Source organism: Chiloscyllium punctatum, chromosome 10 (genome assembly GCF_047496795.1).
Source record: "Chiloscyllium punctatum isolate Juve2018m chromosome 10, sChiPun1.3, whole genome shotgun sequence".
Lineage (NCBI taxonomy): Eukaryota > Metazoa > Chordata > Chondrichthyes > Orectolobiformes > Hemiscylliidae > Chiloscyllium > Chiloscyllium punctatum.
The window spans coordinates 14,488,320-14,512,209 of record NC_092748.1 but is presented as its reverse complement, the minus strand read 5'-3'; the positions used below and the strand labels follow the sequence as shown (position 1 = coordinate 14,512,209).

The 23,890-nt window shown below is 42.5% G+C and overlaps 1 long non-coding RNA gene across 1 annotated transcript in view; it reads right to left on the bottom strand.

Annotated features, from left to right (window-relative positions):
* LOC140481910 (uncharacterized) overlaps positions 1-15,090 on the bottom strand; it is a 31,442-nt gene extending 16,352 nt beyond the window's left edge. Inside the window, exon 1 of the long non-coding RNA XR_011961633.1 lies at positions 15,005-15,090. This is a non-coding gene — a long non-coding RNA (uncharacterized lncRNA). The remainder of the gene's footprint in view (positions 1-15,004) is intronic.
* Between the last annotated feature and the right edge of the window lie 8,800 nt (positions 15,091-23,890).

The window sequence follows — 23,890 nt, the reverse complement described above, 5'->3', positions numbered from 1 at the left end:
TTCACGGACAATAAAAATGATCAAAGGGAGCTGTGCAAATGGGAATTGATCATCAGGATTAAGGGCTGGCTGCTGAGTTGAACCACATATAGCATAATATAAATGTTGCTCGTCTGTTTTATAGAGATAGAATCTTGTGGTACAGAAGGAAGCCATTGGGCCCATCATGCCTCTGCCAGCTCTTTGAGACAGCCCCTGTCTCCTGCTCTTGCTCAATAGCCAACACTTTATCCAATTCCCTTTTGAAAGCTGTAATTGAATCTACTATTACCACCACCTTTTCATGAAGTGCATTTCTGATCAGACCAATTTGCTGCATGGAAATAAATTCTCATCGCTCCCATCCCTGGCTCTTCTTTCAATTATGTGCATTCTCTGGTTACTAATCCTCATTCCATTGGAAAATATTTACTCTCAATCTACTCTATATCTCTTTAGTCTTTTTTGCTCCAAGGAAGTCAATCCTAGCTTCTCTAGCACCCCCACATTATAAGAGTACTGACATCTGATGTCTCTGTTCACACATTTTGTTTCATACCACCATTTTTTACCAACAAGTGCACAAAAGGATTGAAGTTCACTTGCTTGCTCTATGTCACTCCTGCCTCAGCTCATCTACTGCTGAAATCCTCAACTCGGCCTTTATAATCTCTAGATTTTATAATACTCTCCTAATGGGCCTCTCATGTTCTTCAGAAACCTGAGGCTATCTGGAATGCAACAGCCCATTTCTAACTCACACAAAAACCTACTAACTCAAAGAGTTCACTCACTCCCATACCCACAAACCCTATAATGGCTCCCATTTAATCAATGCATCATTTCAAAACCCTCATCACTATTTTCAAATTCTTCCATGGCGTCACCCTTACTCATCTCTGTAATCTTTCTCGACACTACATCTAAAATGTAGACACTCCTTCAACTTTGACATCTTAAGTATTCCTGATTTTAATCTCTAGTGGCTCTAATCTTTGGAATTTACTCGCTAAACTGTTCTGTTCCTTTTCCTTTTCCTCTTTTAAGATTTTGACTTAAAACCTACAACTTTGTCTAGTTACATGTCCTAAGAACTCCTCTGACTCCAGTGCTTCATAATGCATGCAAGAAGCACCTTGGAATATTTTATTGCATTAAAGGTGCTTTATACATAAAAAAATGTCTGTGTGATTACATAGCCAACAATGTTGTCTATTAGTCAGTTTTCATTTACTGATCAAAAATGCAAATAGTCATAACCAATTAGCCGCATGTCTAGTGTATTGGAGAGCACTGAATGAATCCGTTTTATTGAACATGACATAGAATCAAGTTAACTAAAGATCTTAAAACAGGAAATAAGCCATTTAGCTTTTAAGTACTCTTGAATTATTTCCACTTCAGGATGCAAAAGTTTGAGTCATGATAGAATAAGTGTTAATATCATGGCTGGAATTCTGTGTAGCTGAGATTGCATCAAATTTCTTATGAAAATAAACAGCCAATGCTGTTGCATAATGAAATGCAAACTGATTCACTGGCAATGGCCTCATGGTATTATTGCTGGACTGTTAATCCAGGTAATGTTCTGGAGACCCAGGTTTGAATCCTGCCATGGCAGATGGTGGAATTTGGATTCAATAAATATCTGGAAGTAAGAGTCTAGTAACGACCATCGCTGATTGTCGGAAAAATCAACCTGGTTCATTAATGTCTTTTAGGCAAGGAAACTGGCATCATTATCTGGTCTGGCCTACATGTGACTGGCAATATGGTTGACTCTTAAATGCCCTCTGGGCAATTAGGGACGGATAATAAGTGCTGGGCTAGCCAGTGATGCCCTCATTCCGTGAATGAATAAAAAATAAACCCAATTGGTCACACATAAAAGTACTTATCCAGTTTACTGCACAAACTTCCAAACAGCCCATTGAAAAATCTGCACCATTGTAAAGCCTAAAGTTGGATGAAAGTCAATGTCACTTCTTGCAATAGAAGCAGAAACAAAGCCATGTCCAGAAACTAAGCTGAGAATGAGTCACATGGTACCACTGCTGGCTTCATATTGAAGAGAAAGGTATTTTGGCTGCCAGGAAGAGATGTGGATATTGTAACAACGTACTAAGACACTCAAAATATACTAAGAATTACTACAGATATTGCAAATCTACTGGCATTTCCCAAAATAAAGAGTTTGAACATCTTGGGATAATTACATGTATGGATGATTGAAGTCAAGAATATTAAAATATTCTAATCATTGTTTTCATATTTATTACCCTTAGAGACTGTGAATCACCACTCCAGCCTCCCTTCCCTTTGTCAATCACAAATACCACTCCTACTCTAAAAAGCAACCTATCATTTTCTCCTCATGTTTAGATTTCCATGGAACAGAAACTGACAAATACGTAAATTGTCGAAATCGCTCGGTTGAGCCTTCAAGTTGATTGGGACATTCCTTTTGCAGGTCAGAGTGGAAACAGAAGGGAGGAGATCACCCATCCAAAAATGGAGTCCATTGATTCACCGTCAGTAAATCAACGTGTTTATTGAGAATCAATGTGAGTTGATGGGGACATTGCAGCATCCCAGCTAATGCATTGCCATATGATAACAATGAAGTGCTGTGCTGAACTCGATAACTCCAGGTGGAGAAACGGTGAGAAGCTCCGAGTCAATTCGGCTGCCCTGATCTACAGAAGGGATAATGTAAGTCAAGGTGCAACTCAGTCTTGCTGTTAGATTCCATCCTCAGATGCCTTGAGGAGGTGGTGGCAGTCTGCTTCTTAAACAGGGTAACTTGCTAGCCACTTCAGAGTCAACCTGACTGGTCCCTGACAGAAAGTCAACAAAAACAGGCAAAACAAAAAGCCAAGGTATTAAGAATTTTGGGAAACATCCTCCCAAATTAAGATCAACCCATCAAAGATCCAGGAAGTCTGTCTGAAATAGAATGTCATGTTTCATTCATCACGTGTCATACATCATTTAATATTTCTACGTTCAGATCCAACATTCAATAAAACTTTCTCCAACTCTGTCGTAAAGGCCACAGTATCAGTTGTGGCTCAGTTGGTACCAGTGGCCTCTAATGGTCAGCCAATTGTTGGGCCAAGTCCCAGATCAGCACAAAATCTTGGCTGAGATTCCAGTGGCAGAAAGAGAAAGTGTGGCACTGTTCAGAGGTGTCATCTTTCAGATAAGTCATTAAACTTGGACCCTGTCTTATGTCTCAGGAGGACATGAAAGATCCCACGTTATTTGGAAAAGACCTGAGGAATTCTCCTCAGTATTCTGATCATCCCCACTGATCTTAAAACTTGGTGACCTTGGTCTCCACCCTCTGCAAATGGATCCTCAGCTTTCTGACCCACAGACCAGAATCAGTGACGATAGGTAACTGTACCTCCTCCACAATAACACTCAACACTGGAATTCCACAAAGAGGCATCCTCAGCCCCCTACTGTACTCTCTGTACACTCACGACCATGTTGCCAAATTCTGAACGAACGTCATCCAAAGGTTCGCTGATGACATCACCGTAGTAGGACTGATATCTAACAACGATGAGTCAAAATACAGGAGGGAAATAGAGGACTTGTGATGTAGTGCAATGAGAACAACCTCTCTTTCAATGTCAGCAAAACTAAAGAACTGATTATTGACTTCAGAAAGAAAGGAGGAGAACACACCTCCACCTACATCCATAGAGCTGAGGTTGAGAGGTGGAGAGCGTCAAGTTCCTCGGAGTGATGATAACCAAGAGCCTGGACTGCCCATGTAGGTGTGATGGTCAAGAAGGCATAATATCACCTCTTCTTCTTCTTCTGGTGGTTCAGAAAATTTGGCATGTCCATAAAGACCCTCACCAACTTCTACAGATGCCCCACAGAAAGCATACTGTCTGGGTGCATAACAGCCTGGTATGGCAATTGCTCTGCCCAGGACCGTAAGAAATTACAGAAGGTGGCGTGCACAGCCCAGACAATCACGGAAGTCAATCTTCCATCCACGGACCCCAATTACATTGCTCGCTGCTGCAGAAAGGCTGCCAACATCATCAAAGACCAGTCACACCCCAGTAATGATCATCTACAACCTCTTCCATAAGGCATAATAAACAGAAGCCTGAATGCACGCACCAGCAGGTTCAGGAACAGCTTCTTCCCAGCTTAGATTGAGGAATGGACTCTCTAGCCTCAAATAATGCTGATATTGCTAACGTTGATCTCGCCTAGTGCACTACCTGTACAATGTAACCTGTTTGCCTCTGCCTAAGTCTTTTTGATCTGTATATCCTTGCTTACTATGATCTGCCTGTACTGCTCATAAACAAAGCTTTTCACTGTACTTTGGTACACATGACAATAAATCAATCAATCAATATCAGTCGCTCAATAAAGATCACCACAAAACATCATCTGATTGTTTATCACGCTTCACTCAGTGTCATTGGCAGCTGTGCCTTCAGCTGCCTCAGCCTTTAGGTCTACAATTCCCTCCCTATATCTGTCTGTTTCTCTGTCCTCCTTTAAGATGCTCCCTTAAACATGCAGCTTTGACCAAACGTTTGGCCATCTGTCCTTATACTCTATCTCTTTTTGTTAAATTTAGCTGGCTAGCACTCCTGTGAAGTGTCTTTGGATATTTAAATATGTTGAAGGTGCAATATCAGTTGTTATTGCTCTTTGTGGGATCTTGCTGTACTCTAATAGGTCATTATGATTTCCACTTTGCAACAGTGACCACACTTATATGCCTGAAAAGCGCTTTTAGCACTACCTAAAGGCACTACCTAAATGCAGGCTCTTTATTTTTGTAGCAGCAATCGTTTTCATTGTGACAGTAGTGATTTTACTGTGCTGATGTCCCCATTGCTTACAGGACAGAGAATTAGCGTTACAAAGATCCAGTTTTTGATTGCACATTTCAGTCCTCGAGGAGACAATTAAAAAATTTCAATAAAATCATATACATACTAGAGCTAACATGTTGCGTGTTTCAAATAAAAGACAATTATTTTCCTCTTCTGGTGTTGGGGAGGTGATAGCTTTAGTGGTATTGTCACAGAATTGTAATCCAGAGACCCAGGAAATGTTCTGTCCTCAGGATTCAAATGGGATCTTCCTCGTGTTGCTCGCCTCCAGCATTCTATGCTCTCTCATCTGAAATTATTCAAAACCCTGCTACCTGGGTCTAGTACCAAGATCCCTGTTCATCAATCTGCTGTGTCCTCACTCTTTGGTTCCCATTTAAATAATACCTTGGTTTTAACGTTGTCATCTTTGATTTCAAATCTCACTCTGTGGCCTCTCAACTTCCATCCTGTGATCTCGGCGCTGTTCAAAATCCAGCACTTTAAGGTATTTCTGATTTTTCTCACACCAGCATTGGTGGCTGTACTTTTAGCTTTCAAGAAATTCCTTCTTTCAAACGTTTTTGCTTCTCCACCTTAATTTCTTCCTTTAAAACACTTTTCAAAACCTACTTCTTTGGCAAAGTGTTTGGTCATCCGACCTTGTATTACCAATGTGGCTCAGTGTCCGGTCTATTTCATAAGACTCGTAAAGCACTTTGGAACATTTATTTTACATTAAAAGTGCTACATAAAGACAGGTTGTTGTTGGTCAGCTGACACAATCCTCACTTAAAAAGAAATTAAGTCCATCAATCACAGATATTACTAAGTTATAAAACAGAGCATGAAATATGCTGCAAAATCACACAATAAAGTCACAAAGGATACAACAGCTCTAATGCAGACAGCAACATTCATGCAGCAAAGATAGCTCCAGTGTGCTCATTAATGCCTCTGCCAATAGACTCAATGTTTAATCAGAATCTTGGAAGCATTTATTGCCTCATGAATTCACCAGCGGTCACATCAATCACTTAAATAATGGCTTCAGAGCAAAACAAACCAATCCCCCTTGAATGCCTGGGATTTAATTAAACGAGGAAAGGCAATGTTTCCAGAACTAATGTGAAGTGAGTGTTCTTCTCCTTACAGCAGAAAAGCCAGAGAGGAGATTCAATAGAGGAGTTCAAAATTATGCAGACATTTAATAGAATAAATTGGGGAATATCTGTTTTCACTGGGGGGAGAGGATAGAGCTTTGAGGAATTTGTTTTTTATGAGTTAGAAATCATAGAATCCCCACAGTTGGAAGCAGGCCACTCAGTCCATCAAGTCCACACCAACACTCCAAAGAGTATCTCTGCCCAGACCTACTCCTCCCTTATCCTATAACCCTGCATTTCCTGTGGCTAACCCACCTAGCCTGCATAACCCTGGACACTCTGGGTAATTTAGCCTGGCCAACCCACATAATGTGCACATCATTGGACTGTGGGAGGAAACCGGAGCATCCGGAGGAAACCCACACAGACACAGGGAGGATGTGCAAACTCCATACAAACAGCTGCTCGAGGCTGGAATCAAACCTTGGTCTCTGGCACTGAGAGGCAGCAGGGCTAACCACTGAGCCACCATGCCAGCCCTCAAGTTGCGATGAGCAGAAAAGTGTTGTCCAAAAGTAAGCAGACTTAATAACTTTCAAAATGAAATTTGGTAAATATTAGTGAAGGAAGAGAGTATGCTGGTGTAGGGAGTGCCAACTGAGAAGTGGAATGAACTTGCCATCTATTTCAGAGAGCTGAAACAGGCACAAAGGCTGAAATAATCTCTTTCTGTGGTCCATTTTCTTACAGTGATGATAAAAGGACATTGCCATTTGTAGAGGTGAACATTAAAGTTTCCAAGTTCAGTAGCTATGCAGAGATCTTAAGACTTGTTCTGAAGAAGAGTCCCTGGACCCAAAACATTCAGTTTTCTCTCCAGAGGTGCTGCTAGACCTACTGAGCTTTACCACCTATTTGTTTTTGTTTCAGACATCCAGCACCTCTTTTTTTTATTCTGGAGATCTTAAGAGCAGGTATCTACATTCACGTGCGTGGTTCAGCGATGTTCTGATTTTCTGAGCAATCACCTTGGGGCAAGAATAGGGACTGTTACTGTTGAAACCCCCAATTAGGTTGCTGACTTGCAGACAAGGTGAAGATCCATTTGAACCTGCCTAGAAAAAAAAATGAAAGGTATGTTTCCCAGGTTTCCCAAACTAAACTAATCCCATTTGCCCGCATTGGCCCATTTCCCTCGAAAACTTTCCTGTTATGCATCTGTCCAAATTCATTTTAAATGTTGTAATTGTACCTGCCTCTACCACTTCCTCTGGCAGTTCATTGCATTTACACACCACCCTCTGCGTGACAAAATTGCCCCTGGGTCCCTCTTAAACCTATGCCCTCTAGTTTTGAACTCCCATACCTTGGGGAAAAGACCTTGGCTGTTCACCCTATCCAAGCCCCTCATGACTTTATAAACTTTATTTGAAAGCTGAAAGCCAGAAAACTGACACAAGTCATGGCATGTCATAACGCGGCTCAGGCAGTAAGTGGTTATTGACTGGAGCACAACCATAGCCAAAGATAAGATGCTGGGGGTGTGTATGTGGGAATCTTAATGGCAGAACACAACAAATGTCTGTGGGAGCTAATACAGCCTTGTTAAAAAAACAAAACAGAGATTGCCAGAGTTCAGGAGGTCTGGCAGCATCTGTTGCGAGAAAACAGAGTTAATTGTCTTCAGTGACTCTTCCCCAGAACCAGGAGGTGAAGTTAACTTCATGCATCCATGGAATGATTTTCTGATTGATGACATTTACAAAACTCGATAGCTGAAACTGCTACTGCTATTCTTACTTTAAAGGTGGAAACTGAGAAAAAAAAATCTTTCATTTCGAATAAATTAATTTTCTCTTTAAAAATGAATTTTTAAATTATTTACTTGATCCTTCTGAAAGAATCAACACTGTGTAAGGATTTTCTCATCACAACACTGTGATGATCATTTGCATTTGGAAGCTAAGATACCATCAAAGAGCAATCAGCCATTTTCATAGAAAAATGATTTTAGTTTTTTTAATATTCATTTGGACATGGCAGCGACAAATCAAAATGGGAATCGGAAACCACTGCCGAGTAAAACATCAGCAGGACAGCCAGACAGTTCCACATTTTGAAGATGAATGGTTACTGAAAAATATAAACAGTGGCTGAAAACATGCAAGTTTAAAAAAGTACAGAGATGGGTGTTGCACAACTTATGCTTCATTCTCTCCTGGTCTTCCTTTATTCTTATGAAGGAGGATGATTTGCATTTTTCAGGACACCCAAAGTCAATGATGGTGATGTACTTCTGTACTCACTGTGGAATTACAGCTGCCAATCTGTACATTGTGATATCCCGCAAACAAAAAGGCGATAACATGAGGACAGACCAGTCCTCAGTTTAACAATTCATCCAAGAGACAATGCCTCTTGGAAGTAGTGCAGTGCTTTCTTGACAGTCCTCTGGAATGTGATCTGGAGTTTGGGCTCAATGGTCGGGACTGGGCCTTAAATCCATTCTGTTGGCTCACATTGAGAGGGACACCGATTAGGCCATAGCTAACCACTGTGGAACCTGGTTCTAAATGTTTTCAGCACATACAGCGAAGAGCTTCTGACATGATTCGCAAATTGGCTGAAATGGGAGGGGTAAAAAACAACATTTTACAATTGTTGGATATAATCAATGTGATCGGTCCACTGTTAAATATTTTTGGGAGACTCCAGCACCACATTAGAATTCTAATCACTGTTGTCAGCATTTAATGTTATGTGAAAACAAACGCCAAAAGTGAGCTGCAGGCCAGAGAACTGCAAAATGGCTGTTTTTATTGGCAGTCGACAGACATCCTGATCAAAGCAGTGACTGTGGTTCATGCAAGATTTTTCTTGGCAAATTGTTTATGCTTCTGCTAAGATTTGACTCCTATGGTCAAACATTACAAAATGACTAGGTGACAAAAAAGCTTTCGGGGCCTCTTTTAGCTTAAATCAACATCCGGCTGCATGGAAACTATTAATGGTAATTTACAACGCAAGACTAGGGTTGCCAACCCTACAAGTTTTTAGATTAGATTCCCTACAGTGCGGAAACAGGCCCTTCGGCCCAACAAGTCCACACCGACTCTCCGAGGAGAAACCCACCCCCCTCTGACTGATGCACCTAACAACTATGGACAATTTAGCATGGCCAATTCACCTGACTTGCACATCTTTGGACTGTGGGAGGAAACCGGAACACCCAGAGGAAACCCACGCAGACATGGGGAGAATGTGCAAACTCCACACAGTCGTCCACAGCTGGAATCGAACCTGGGACCCTGGCGCTGTGAGGCAGCAATGCTAACCACTGAGCCACTGTGCTGCCCAACTGACTTCTCACCTCCAAACAGCCCACCCAAGCAAAACAGGATATTTTTCCCCAAGTTTAGTATTTTATGACTGGTAGCCAAAATGCACTCAAAGAAAAGTCATACAAATTACATAGAATCCCTACATAGAAGCAGCCATTTGGCCCATTGAATCCACACTGACCCCCCCAAACAGCATCCTACCCAGAGCTGTCACCCCACCCTATCCCTGCATTTCCCACAGCTAATCCACCTAACCTACACATTTAATACTTAACTCTTTGAGCCTGGAGAATTAGCAAGCCCATTTTTTTCTTGAGTTCTATGCCCAAAGGCTGAGACTTTGGTGATCACTCTTTAAACCATGATCAAGCGGCGGGCCCTATTTTTCTACAGGTAGAGGGAGGTGGTAGGTCCTAAGTTTACCTTGGCTGGACCAGGGATCGGAGCCTGTTCTTTTGGTATTAATCTGATTCACATGCCAGTGATTGAGCCAATTAAGGTAACCACTCCTCTTCTCCTCCCACCGACCCCTCTCCCCCCCACCCCGACTCCCCCACCTCAGTAACCAACATATAATGCAAAAGTAAGGCCTGTATTTTTGTTCACTTACACTGAAGTTGGAGATTCACACAGGAGTAAGGTCCTCCCACAGCTGTTGTTAAATCTTGGACAGGGAGGGTGAAAAGGAGATATATCATATGTTTAAAATCCTGAAGAGATTTGAGACTGGACATATTTAGAAAGAAATTTTTCCTACGTGCAGCTAGGTCAGCCACCAGCTAGCAGATCATGTGGGTGATTCAAATTAATTACCAAAAAGACTATGGGAGAATATGAGAAGACCTCTTTTTTTGACAGAGCAAGTTGCTTTGTCCTGAAATGCGCTGCCTAAAAGGGCAGCATAAGCAGATTCAAGAGTGGCTTTCAAATGGAATTTGGATAAATACTCAAAAATGAACATTTGTGAGGCTGTGGGAAGTGAAGGTCATTCATCAGAGTCAGAAGTGACATCTCAATGAACGAATTGTCTCACTAATTTGTTCCACCTTATCCTTCTCAATCTGTCTGCAGCCTTGGACATGGCCATCCATACGATTCTTCTTGAGTGTTTCACCGATCATCTACCTGGGGGGAGGGAATGGGGAAGTGGGGTGGGCTGCATTTGCCTCATTCCATTCGTATCTGTGTAACTGTTGGCAAAGTAATATCCTCAATGGATTCTCTCCCAATTCCTCAGGCCTCCAATCCACGCCCCTTCTGATTCTCATCTACCCGCAGCTCAGCCATCATCTGAAAACATGGCATCAGTTTTAGCATACACTTTGATGACTCAGGCCTACCATATAGCAACCTCTCTTGGCTCTTCTACTTTCTGAATAATTAGACTGCCTATCCAATTGTCAGTACCAATGAGCAGAAATGGTGTCCAGTTAAATTTTGGGAAGACTGAAGGCTCCCACAATGTTGACCTGAGCTCATCAAAACTTCAACTGCCCATATTCCAGCTCGTGTCAGGTCCAGTTCACACATCACTCCTGTGCTTGCTGATTCACTGTGGTTTTCAGTTAAGCAACATCTCAGTTTTAAAATTCTTATCCTTATCCTTAAATTTCTCCTTATCCTTGCCTCCCGCTACTTCTGTTATCTCCTCCAGCTCCAAAAACCTTCCAAGGTGGCTGCACAACTCCAGTTCTGGTCTCTTGGGAATCCCTGACTTTAATATTACTTTATTCTTTCATGGGATATGGGCATCATGGGCAGAGGCAGCACTTGTCACCCATTCCTCGTTGTCCTTGAACTGAGTGGCTTGCCAGACTATTTCAGAAGTCAAGAGTCAACCACATTGTTGTTGTGTCTGGAGTCACGTGTAGGGCTGACCATGGATCCAGCAGATGGTGTGGGTGCCCAGAGCAAATAGCAAAGGGAGCAATATTGGTAATAAAGGAGAGGAATGTAAAATATGTGTAAATGTTTGCTGTGAAAGTGAGAAACTGGGTCCACTCTAATGAGAATAAAAGCTAACAATATGCAAACAAGACATGGCTGTGGCAGGGGTGGGGTTATAGTTAAAATGGGGGGGCCAGAGATTATGAAATTGTTAAATTCAACATTGAGTTCTGGAGGTTGTAAGGTGCCCACGCAGAAAACAAAGCTTTCCTCCAAGCTTGCGCTGAACTTCATTGGAAAACAGAAGAAATGTCAATATGGGAGTACAGTGGATTTTTGAAATGGTGAGCAAATTGAAGTTGGGGGGTCATTCTAGCTGGCAGATTTCCTTCTCTAAAGGACATTTATGAACTAACAGTAGTCTGGGTCTCTGGATTACTAGTCCAATAGCATTACACTACGTCACATTGATTCCCTTCTGGCTCCACCATGTGCCTTCAAATACCAGGGCGTTAGGGCCTGGAATTCCTTTCTAAACTGTTCCACCTCTCTCTGTCTCTCTCTCTTCTCTTAAGTCACTCTCTATAACCCAACTCTTTGATCAAGCTTTTCACCACCTGAACTATTGTCATTGTATTTTGTTAAGTCTCAAATGTTGGTTCATAGTACTTCTGTGAATGGTCTCGGAGTGGTTTACATTTTTAAAGGCATTACATCAATGCAAGTTGCTGTTGATGGAAAGAGCAAGGGACGAATTGATCAGCTCTGTCATAAAGGCCGAATGGCTTCGTTCTTTTTCTGTAAGATTCCACAATGCTCCTGCAACTCCCAGTGCCTCAGACAAGTTGGAAATGCTATGAGCAGCAGAAGAATAATTCATTCTGACACTAATTGTCAGAATGAGGGTGAGGGCATTGAGGGTGAGTTGGAGGTTTGGATTAGGAATTGGCTGGCTGGAAGAAGACAGAGGGTAGTAGTTGATGGTAAAGGTTCATCTTGGAGTGCAGTTACTAGCAGTGTTCCACAAGGATCTGTTTTGGGACATTGCTGTTTGTCATTTTTATAAAGGTTTAGGGGTGACTTGATAGAGGTGTACAAGATGATTAGGGGTTTAGATAGGGTTGACCGTGAGAACCTTTTTCCATGTATGGAGTCAGTTATTATGAGGGGGCATAGCTTTAAATTAAGGGGTGGTAGCTATAGGACAGATGTTAGGGGTAGATTCTTTACTCAGCGAGTCGTGAGTTCATGGAATGCCCTGCTAGTAGCAGTGGTGGACTCTCCCTCTTTATGGGCATTTAAATGGGCATTGGATAGGTATATGGAGGATAGTGGGCTAATGAGGGTTAGGCGGGCTTGGATCGGCGCAACATCGAGGGCCAAAGGGCCTGTACTGCGCTGTATTTTTCTATGTTCTATGTTCTAATTCCCCTTACCAGGCTGAAATAGCATGTGGTGTGGGAGGGGTGTGTAGTTTGAACAGGAAAATGACTTGACCCCATCCAATTGTGTTACCTACTTAGATCTGGATATTAACCTGCTCCGTGGAGGTCCCAGCACAGCATTGCTGTGTCTGAACACGCAGAGCAGGGATAAACAGTGGTTTCCCCTTTAAGACTGGGACCCACTGCGCAATTTGCTCACCACATTATCACAAACACACTTTTCCATGCAAGATCAATTAATAACCTTCCGAGCGTGAACCCTGGCTGAACATCCCACTACATAATCCAGGTACAACACAGCCAATGGAAACAACCAGTACAGACCTGTGAGCTTCCAAATCTGTCTGATACCGCACTGCGACTCCTCACAGAGGCAGAGTGCTGGTTCCCTGTGCCCTGGCAATTAGAAGTCTGACTCATGGCATAAGGAGAAGTAAAGACTTTCGTTTACATCATGCCTTTCAACATCCCACTGCACTTTGTAGCCAATAAGCCACTTTTGAAGTGTAATCACTGTTGTAAAAGGCAGCGGCCAATTTGTGCAAACTCCCACAAACGCCAATATAGTATTGCTCAAAGAATCATTTTTGTTTGTGTAATGCTGGCTGAGGAATAAGTATTTGCCAGAACACCCCTGCTCTTCTTCAAGATAGATCTCCCACCTTGGAGAGCACACTGAGTCCTCCTTTACATTACAAACATACAACCCAGAAGTAGGACTACGTTATTCAGCCCCTCAAGCCTGCTCCACCATGGCTGATCTGGTTGTAACCTCAAATCCACATTGCTGGCTATCCCTAATAACTTTTCACCGGCTTGCTTAACAAGAGTTAATTTGCCTTTGCCTTCAAAAATAGTCAAAGGCTCTGCTTCTACCTGCACTGCATCCTGCCTTTTTCAGAGACAGAGTTCCAAAAACTCATAAGTTGTCTAATCTCTGTTTTAAATTGGCAGTGATTTATAAACAGTGACCCAAAGTTTCAGAGATTCCTGTAAAAGGAAATATCATTTCCGCATCTACTCTATCCAGATCTGTCAGGATTTTATGTTTCAATCAAGTTTCCATTTACTCATTTAAATTCAGCAGGTACAAGCCTAGCCTGTGCAACCTTCCCTCATAACTGGAATGGGGAGGTGGTGTTATTCGTCTAGTGCGCCTTATCTGAACTGCTTCCAACACATTAACATCCTTCTTTAAGTAAAGCAGTCCCCAGGTTACGAAGGGGTTCCATTCCTGAGTATGTTCATAAGTCAAATTGTATATCAGTCAGAAATCAATACAGCAAAATATAAAATAACAATTTGTAAATACGAGGAAACATTCATGTCAGATCCATAAAATTAATAATAATGTGGAATCTTGTTTGTAAGTATGAGCATTCATAATTTGGGGACCACCTGTACTGTGTACACTGTCCTCCAGAAGGGGTAATCACTGATGCATAACCTCTCTGTCTCACTTGACAACACTCCCTCAGTACTGACACTGTTAGTCTGGACTTTGTGCTTGTGTTTCTCGTGCAGAGTTTGAACCCATAGCCTTCATTATCAAAGAAAACAGTACCACCCATATTGCACAGCTAACAACAATTGCTGAAAATGGAATCCATTCTTTATGCCAGCTTTGGTAGATTAAAAAAAAATGAGAGGAGAACCTTACACTTGTAGAGCACCATACACATTCTCAGGATATCTGGATGCAAATTACAGGAAATGAATTACTCCTAGGCGTGCAGTCTCTAATGCAGGTAAATGTTGCAACTGATTTGTTACAGACCCCAAAAGAAGCAAGCAAGTTAAGTGACCATTTAATCTGCGCATAATGGCTTGGGATTGGGGAAAGAAAGCAGGAATTAAGAGAACCTCCTGGCATTCCTCAAACATGGATCTTATACGTTTCTGAAACAGAAAGACCCTGAAGTGATCAATTACACATGCATCACCCTCAGTGCAGTATTGAAATGCCAGCCAAGGTCAAACACTGAAGTCTAAGAGTGGGGCTTGACATTAGAAGGTTCTGACTCAGTGGGAGAGAGTGTTAAACTGAGTCAAACTGAAACCTCTACTGTCTCTGCCAGTCTGGACAAACCTCACGAAATGACAAATCAACTTTTTTGCTTCACCACTATCTGATTTCCAGGCTTGGAAGTAAAGATGAAGATCAAAGCTACAAAAATATACAACACAAATTGCGCTCACACACATACTTTATATTGTAAGTACACTCACACACAGGAACAGATAAGCATCTGAACTGCAACAGCAGCCAGACTTCATTGGATGTAATGCAATTTGAGACATCCTAAGATCAAAAAAGCTACTGTAGAAGTCCAGATTTTATAAACAGATACACGCACACACACACACACACACAAATTGGCACTCACTTTGCAATCCCCTTTACCCATAAGAGTTTTTAAGGACCTCACACTTGACACACTGATCCAGAAGTACATGAATTGTCTGAGAAATGTTTCTCTTGATGTGGAGTTCAGAATCCAGTACTTTTAATACCAGGGCTGTTTATCTAAACAACATGTTATTCTACCAGACATGTCCTGCCAGAATAATGTGAAAGGGCACCTACATTGTCTATCTCTGTGAACTTTGGCACCATTATTTTGCAGATAGATGCCGTAGTTAAACTTCTTTCCTCACACACTTCAAATCAAAAGCTCAACTTCCTCCATGGTGTACCCAATGACCTCGATTCCATTCAGTTTACTCGACTCTCCTGACAATGCTGACACACTTTGAGGCCTTCATCTCTTGAGCCCACGCAGCAAACAGCCAGGATGAGGAGAAAGCTGCAGGCTGACCTTCGGCCTGGCAACCAAAAAAAAGGATAACAGGGGTCGTGAAAGGGAGCAGTGAGGAAATGCTGATGTCTGAAGACATTAAACATTCAGACACTATACTAATCCAGCCTTCACTAACATGATGAAAGAGGTTGCTTAAACCTGTAAAACCCTTAAATAAACATCAGGGCCCTTGCATTGTGAGCAAGGAAAACATATATTATTAAGATGACACAGTTGTTGGCATTGACACTGAATCAGCATCTTAATCAAGAAAAGAATTCAAACAGATTTAGTTTTATGAGGTTTACTTTTTACAGCAGGGAAGGTTAAGGGCAGATTAAGTAGGGGGTCACAATGATGAAGGGTTTTGAATGAGTAGATTAGAATTAAACAATTTCCAGTGGCAGGACGATTGGGTAAGCAGAGACCACAGATTTAAGATAATTAGCTATTAGATAATTAGGGATCAGGAGGGAAAACGTTAAGGAGAAGCATTTTTTGCAGCAAATTGTTGGCAGTTGGAATCTGTTGCCTGAAGGAGAAATGAACGCAGATCCAGAGGGTAAGTAGATGCAAAATCCCGAAAAAAATGAAAATGATGGTACTGGTGCAAACTGGAGTTCCAGATTGAACAGTTCACTCATTTCGAAATTCTACTGGATTCTCCTTAATCAGATTAACACTTGAAAAGGAAACATTTGCAGGATTAAGGAGAGAAAGCAATATGTGAGACTAATGGGATAACTCTTCAAAGAGATGGGGTCAATGGGTCAAACAAGCTCCCTCCATTGCTGTTTGATTTGTATGACTGGAGATCGAACATGAAATCTACCCGTAGGAAATAATAGTAGCTGAAGCATTTTTGCCTAACACCTTGGACTATACAGACTATGTTGATTCCCAGGCAGGAACGCAGGTAGAGCCAATGGGTTGGTACTTCCAGATCAACCCAACACACTGTAGCGCTATCAATGAAGAGACCCACGTGCACCACTCAACGAGTGGCCCACAGCACCGCCTGTCCCCAGGCAATTGACATTGTTCACATAAAAACAGTGCCTGTGTCATTTCCCCAGTGTCTTCCAAGGAATGTGGAAAATAGGCAAGAAAAAATAGCATTTACATGCAAGCAAACCTCTTGTCATTTAGTCCTGATTGCAGAGTTGAGCAGACAAGGCTCATTAAAAGCAGTCAGCGCTGTGCCAAGTTTCATCTAGAGTTCATGGCATAATTCAAGAGGATAATCATTTCTGTGTGAAGCATTAAGTTTTTTTTGTGTGTTCAGTATTTTGTGCCGGGTTTAATTTTGATTGGATTCTTGATTAAGTGATTACACAGGCTGCTCTGGTGCAAAGATCTGCAAATTGGCTGTTTTCGTCTGAAGTCTGACAGCCGTTCTGATCCAAGTGCACTCCTGATCCAAATGTAAGAAAAGTGCTGGCAAAGTGGTTCCCCCATTTATCAGGAGTCAGCTGCATTCTGTTTCTCATGTTTTAAAGATGCAAAATTCTAGCAGGCTCCGAAGAGCGGGGAGAATGGGGGATGGGGAAAACAGCACCTTCAACTCTAAGTGTTGTTTCTAACAGAGCTTAAAATAAAGCACAAGACTAACTAGTAATAACCAACCTAGAACCTCCTTGATAAATCGACAAATTTCTACCTTCATCGTTCACAAGTTCTTACTGGTTATTTTGCTTGTGCTTCTAAATCCAGTTATAAGTATGAACTAATCTACCTTGTAGAGAGCATGTTGAAGCTGGAAAAAGGACCACAACACAAGATCTTGTCGAACACTCCAGTGCAGTAGTGAGGGAGGACTGCATGAGCTCTGTCTACCTGCCTGGCTTCAACCCTTCCTATTGAATATTCCCAGCATCTTGACTTGTGATGGAAAAGAATTGCAACTATTTTCCTTTCTGCAGGAGAAAGTAACAGTCTTTTTCATGGATAAATTTAAAGTTTGACCTTCCTTTTGAAGTTGAAAGTGCATTATTGATACTTTGGAAGTTCATAAATTTGGGATTTTTCCTCTTTAAGTACTCTAGAGGTCTGCCCCACATGTAAAAGAGGTCCAATTTTCAGATATACCAAAACTTGTTACCTCAAAAGTCTAGAAGGACGAGAGCTGCAGATGTATGGCAATGCAAGCACGTCCATTCTGTCCTCCAACTCACATGCAATCCTCACTTGGCAGTTCCTTCATTTTCTTGGGGTCAGAGTGCTGGAACTCCACACACATGGAAACCACAGAACTGTGAGAGCACCTTCACATTATGGACTGCAGTAGCAGTTCAAGAAGGAGGATCACTGCGACAACTTAGAGACAGGCAACAATCGCTGGCCTTGCTGACAACTTCAACTATGGAAGAATTAAGTCTTTTGAAGGCTAAAAGTGGTCCTAGTGCTGCCCAGCTGACAGCCTGCTGTAGACAATCTAGTAGGTAACCCATGGCAGCAATTAGAAACTCATTTTTGCTTAAGCTCCCTCCCGACTTTCCTCGCAACATGAACTGTCACTTCCATAGACATTGGCAACACAACTGGTACCTCATCGAACTGACCGAAATTAATTGTAGATAGTGGACTATTTGAACAACAACGATAACTACATCCCGAGAAATTCAGAGATAATCAACAGGAGTGGGATCGATTTTCCCCATTTCGAATTGTACTTTCTCTCTGACCATGCAATCACACCAGCACTACACTGTCTATTATGTCTATCCAGGTATGGGACCCAGCTTTGCCTGCCTCTTTGTTGGCCACGTAGAACAGTCCATCTTCTGTAGTTACAGCGGCACTACTCCCCACCTCTTCCTCCACTACATTGATGACTGCATTGGCGCCACCTCGTGCTCCCGCCAGGAGATGGAGCAATTAATCAACTTCACCAACACATTCCACCCTGACCTTAAATTTACCTGGACCAACTCTGACACCTCCCTCCCCTTCCTGGACCTCTCCATCTCCATTAATGACGATCAACTTGACACTGACATTTTTTACAAACCCACTGGCTCCCACAGCTACCTGGATTACACCTCTTCCCACACTACCTCCTGCAAAAATGCCATCCCATATTCCCAATTCCTCCACCTCTGCCGTACCTGCTCCCAGGAGGATCAGTTCCACCACAGAACACACCAGATGGCCTCCTTCTTCAGAGACCGCAATTTCCCTTCCCACGTGGTTAAAGATGCCCTCCAACGCATCTCGTCCAGATCCCACCCCTTCGCCTCAAACCCCACCCCTCCACCGTAACAAGGACAGAACCCGGTGATGCTGACCTTCCACCTACCAACCTTCGCATAAACTGCATCATCCAACGACATTTCCGCCACCTCCAAATGGACCCCACCACCAGGGATATATGTCCCTCCCCACCCATTTCCGCTTTCCGCAAAGATCGTTCCCTCTGTGACTACCTGGTCAGGTCCACGCCCCCCCTACAACCCATCCTCCCTTCCTGGCACCCTCCCCTGCCACTGCAGGAATTGCAAAACCTGCGCCCACACCTCTTCCCTCACCTCCATCCAAGGCCCCAAAGGAGCCTTCAACATCCATCAAAATTTTATCTGCATATCCACCAATATCATTTCTTGTATCCGTTGCTCCCGATGTGGTCTCCTCTACACTGGGGAGACTGGACACCTCCTAGCAAAGCGCTTTAGGGAACATCTCCGGGACACCCGCACCAATCAACCCCACCGCCCTGGGGCCCAACATTTCAACTCCCCCTCCTACTCTGCCGAGGACATGGAGGTCCTGGGCTTCCTTCACCGTTGCTCCCTCACCACCTGACGCCTGGAGGAAGAACGCCTCATCTTCCGCCTCGGAACACTTCAACCCCATGGCATCAATGTGGACTTCAACAGTTTCCTCATTTCCCCTTCCCCACCTCACCCCAGCTCCAACCTTCGAGCTTAGCACCACCCTCATGACCTGTCCTACCTGCCTATCTTCCTTTCCACCTATCCACTCAACCCTCCTCTCTGACCTATCACCTCCATCGCCACCCCCATTCACCTATTGTACTCTATGCTTTCTCCCCACCCTGACCCCCCTCTCATTTATCTCTCCACTCTGCAGGCACCCTGCCTCTATTCCTGATGAAGGGCTTTTGCCCGAAATGTCGATTTTCCTGCTCCTGAGATGCTGCCTGACCTGCGGTACTTTTCCAGCACCACTCTCATCTATCATGTCTATCCACCAATCCAGCAAACAGGCTTTGCCTGATGCGTGATGTTTCCAATGAATACACTGGTGGTAGGAAGCATGGACTAGATGCAGTGGCAAAGAATAATGGATAGTAGAATTGGACTAAATCTATAGTGTTCCATCAGTTACTCCCAGGCCAGGTGCAGCATAGATTTGTTGAAAAGTAAATTAACAAAGTGCTCCATTAACCCATCAACCTTTTACCAATAAAGATACAAAATGGGATTAGATTCAAGATGGGTGATGATTCCCTCACACAATTTGGTCAATTATAGAAACAGCATTGAATAATTCCCTTTCTGCTGCTATATCAACTATTTCTGACTCTGATACTGACACGGGTTAATTGGGAATTACTGGGTGCTTCGAATCTTTGATCAACTTTCAATTTCTACCGTTAAGGGAGGATCCTTCACTGGCCAGGTTCCCAATCTCATTAAGGTTCCAATCCATTCAGTAATTTCAGGAAATTATTCCTCCATTCCAGCTCTCAACTTTACCTCATTTTACACCCCCGTTCTAGCGATTGTCCATCATAGCTACATCCTGTCCAAAATGGCACATAAGCCCCTCTCCAAGTGAGCTTTATAACAGAAATTTAAATTTGTGTAACAGCTTTTAACACAGAGAAATATCAAGTGCTTAATCAGACAGAAACTGAAATCTAGCCACATGAGGACAGGTAAATTGTAAGGAGAGGCGTGGGAGAGTAAAGAGATATGGAGTTTTATTGAGGAAATCCCAAAGGTTTGGATCCAAGCAACTGAAGGCACAACAGAGAGAAAGAAACCAGACATTCACAAGAGTTAAGAAATGGGAGAGGGCAGTCATCTCAGAATGTTGGAGAACTGCAGGAGATTAAGAGATAGGGAGGATTAAAGAGATGGAAGGGAGAGGCCATGAAAATACTTTAACATCAAAACAATATTTTTAATTGGGGAGTTTTAGGAACGTGAGCTAATATAAGCATTGAATACAAGTGTGATTGGTGACCAGGATTTGGTGTGAGTTAAGATGTGGGCAGCAAAGTTTTGACAGAGTTGGAGATTAGAGAGTGGGTTTTGGGGTGGCATCCATGAGAGCAATTTGTCTACAGGTAACAAAATTATAGGCGTGCTTTTCAAAAGCAAATGGCATGAAGCAGGGTTGGAGGTGGGCCATGTTAATAAAGGTAGATGGTGTTGGCAAGGGTCTGGGGTCAGTTTAGAGTCACGCTCTGACTTATCCTTTGCCTTCCTGGCCCTGTGGGCATGCATTCACTGCCATTTGGCACTTTTTTCAATATGTCACTTCATTGGAAAGTGGCTACTCTACAATTGACCAAATAGTAACTGCACTGGAAGGAGAAGCAATAATCTTTTCCCTTCAGTGGGGGATGTCAAGATGAGGGAGCACATTTTTAAGGTGAGAGGAGAAAGATTTAAAAACAAAAGACGAGAGGCAACTTTTTTTTTTACACAGAGTGGTTAGTGTGCAGAATGGACTTTCAGAGGAAATGTTGGATGTGGGCACAGTTACAAGGCTTAGAAGACATTCATAAAATCATGAGGGACATGGATAGGGTAAATAGACAAGGTCTTTTCCCTGGGATGGGGGGAGTCCAGAAATGGAAGATGTACGTTTAGGGTGAGAGGAGAAAGATTTAGAAGGGACCTAATGGGCAACTTTCTCACACAGAGGGTGGTGCACGTATGGAATGAGCTGCCAGAGGAAGTGGTACAATTACAACATTTAAAAGGCACCTGGATGGGTATATGAATAGGAAGGGTTTGGAGGGATATGGGCCAAGTGCTGGCAAATGGGACTAGATTAGGTTAGGATACCTGGTTGGCATGGATGAGTTGGACTGAAGGACTGAAGGGTCTGTTTCCATGCAGTACATCTCTATGACTATGACTGTACGACATTTGGATAAATGCATGACTAAGAAATGTTTGGAAGGTTTTGAGTCACTTGCAGGTAGGTGGGACTGGTTTAATTTGGGATTATGGTCGGCATGGACTGGTTGGACTGAAGGACCTGTTTCCATGCTGTGTGACTCTATAATAACATGATTTACAATCCTCCTCAGGATGCAGCCCTCCCCCACCCTCCACACCCATGGCTCTCACGGTTGGATGGATGAGTTACAAGATGTAATGACTGCTGGTTGGCAGGCAGCACTTGGCCTGGAGCCAAGTCATGCGATTTATCATGTGGAGGTCAGTGAGAGACAGCAGCTACTCATGGGGCTGATAAAGCACATCTCGAAATACATATTAATAAAGACAATGCAGGCATTCAATAAAGAACCAAAGCATTCCCAAGCCAGCATATGCCTGCTGTAATCCAAGAGCTGCAGCATGATTTACTCTGTGCATTGTGACCATGGGGTTCTATGCAAATAGGTAGGCACTGCCGTATTTTGAGCCACTGGAATTCTATTCATTCAGGAAACTCTTACATTTATGAAATGGTTTTTCACAACATTGCAAAATACCTTACACCAAATACTTACTATTTATTGAAGTGCAGACACTGTTCTAATGTAGGAACTACAGCAACAGCCTGCATTTATATAGCACCTTTCATGCATTAAAATGTCCCAAATTGCTTTGGAATGCAGTGTAATTTTTGTTTGCTTGGAGCCATAGATGGTGATATTAGATTAGGTGACCAAAAGATTGTCATAAAGATCAATTTTAAGAAGCATTTTAAGGATGGAAAGTGAGTTGGAGAGGGTTTAAGTAGAGAATTTCAGAACTCAAGGCTTGGTCGTGGGGCTAAAATCAGAATTTGTGAAAAGGCCAGAATTAGAGGAGCAGATATATCAGTAGCCAGAGGAGCAGTAAGGCTATAGGGGTGATTGAAAACAAAGATGAGGATTTTTAAATCGAGACATTATTTAATCAAAAGCCAGTTGACACCAGCAAGCACAGGAGTAATGAGTGGATGGGATTTGGTGTGATTTTGTACAACAGCAACAGCGATTTAGATGACTGCAATTTTGTGAAGGGTAGAACGTGGGATGGTAGCCAAGAGTGCATCAGATTAGTCAAGCCTAGAGTTAGCAAAGGCATGAATGGTGCTACCAGCCAAAGGTGAGCTGAGACAGGGTGGAATCTGCTGATGTTATGAAGGTGGAACTAGGCACACTGCAATGTCCTGGAAACAACAGCATGATTCAGTGGGTAGCACTCTTGCTTCACTTCCAAAGGTTTTGGGTTCACATTCCACTCCAGACATCCCCAGACTGTCAGAAGTATTGCCTCTCAGATGAGACATTAAACAGATGCCCTGTGTGACTCTCACATGGATATAGCAGATCCCCATGGCACTATACTGAAGAAAGCAGGGGAATTCTTTCCTGGTGTTTTAGCCAATATTTATCCCTCAACCAATACCCAAACTCAGATCACCTTTCCAATCATTTCATTGCTCCGTGTGGGATCTGTCTGTGCATTAATTGGCCCTGCATTTACTAACACGCAACAGAGCCTACTCTTCAACTAAGCATTTCATTGATAGTGACAATCATCAGAACATTTATCATACATAAAAGCAACACATTCTTCCTATAAATTTTAGCAGGCTAGTATCTTGCTTCATTTATACTTGCTAGAAGTGACATAACTTCAAGCACATGGACCTGAGTTCTGCAAATCCTCTTGAGCCTTGCACCTTTTTTGAATAACTGGGAGCTGGGTGAGCCTTTAGTTTCCCAATACTTTCTCTATATCATTACTAACTAATCAGCAAACTTTGTTCTTGTCGTGTAAATTGTTCTGATCATTTGAAATTTGGCATTCTTGCATTTGTCATGACCAGTACAAGTGCCATTTAACTTTGAGTTAGTTATAAGATAGGGACTAAGTATTAATGTAACATGACAAAGCTCACTATAATATCCTTTGTCACAAATTCCTGTTCTGTGGCCTACACATCCCACATGCGTACGTGATGTTTTTCCACTGCCACTGGGAGGCATTGCACCTCTTCCTTCTACTCAGGCCCTCAGTCTTGAGATTCCTCTTCTTGCCAGTCTGTTTCCCAGCCTTCACTCCCCTACCAGAAAAAAATAGTTTCTCTTTACCTAGAGTACCAATTCCTTAACCATCCTGAGCACCTCAAGTATATTATCCCCTCTTAATCTTCTATACTTCTTTTCTCATTTTACATGAACTACTTATTCTCAAAGATTCATATCCAGAAATACAATAATGACTAAAAGCCAATACTTTTTTGTCTTAATTTTCCGAACATTCATGTCTACTT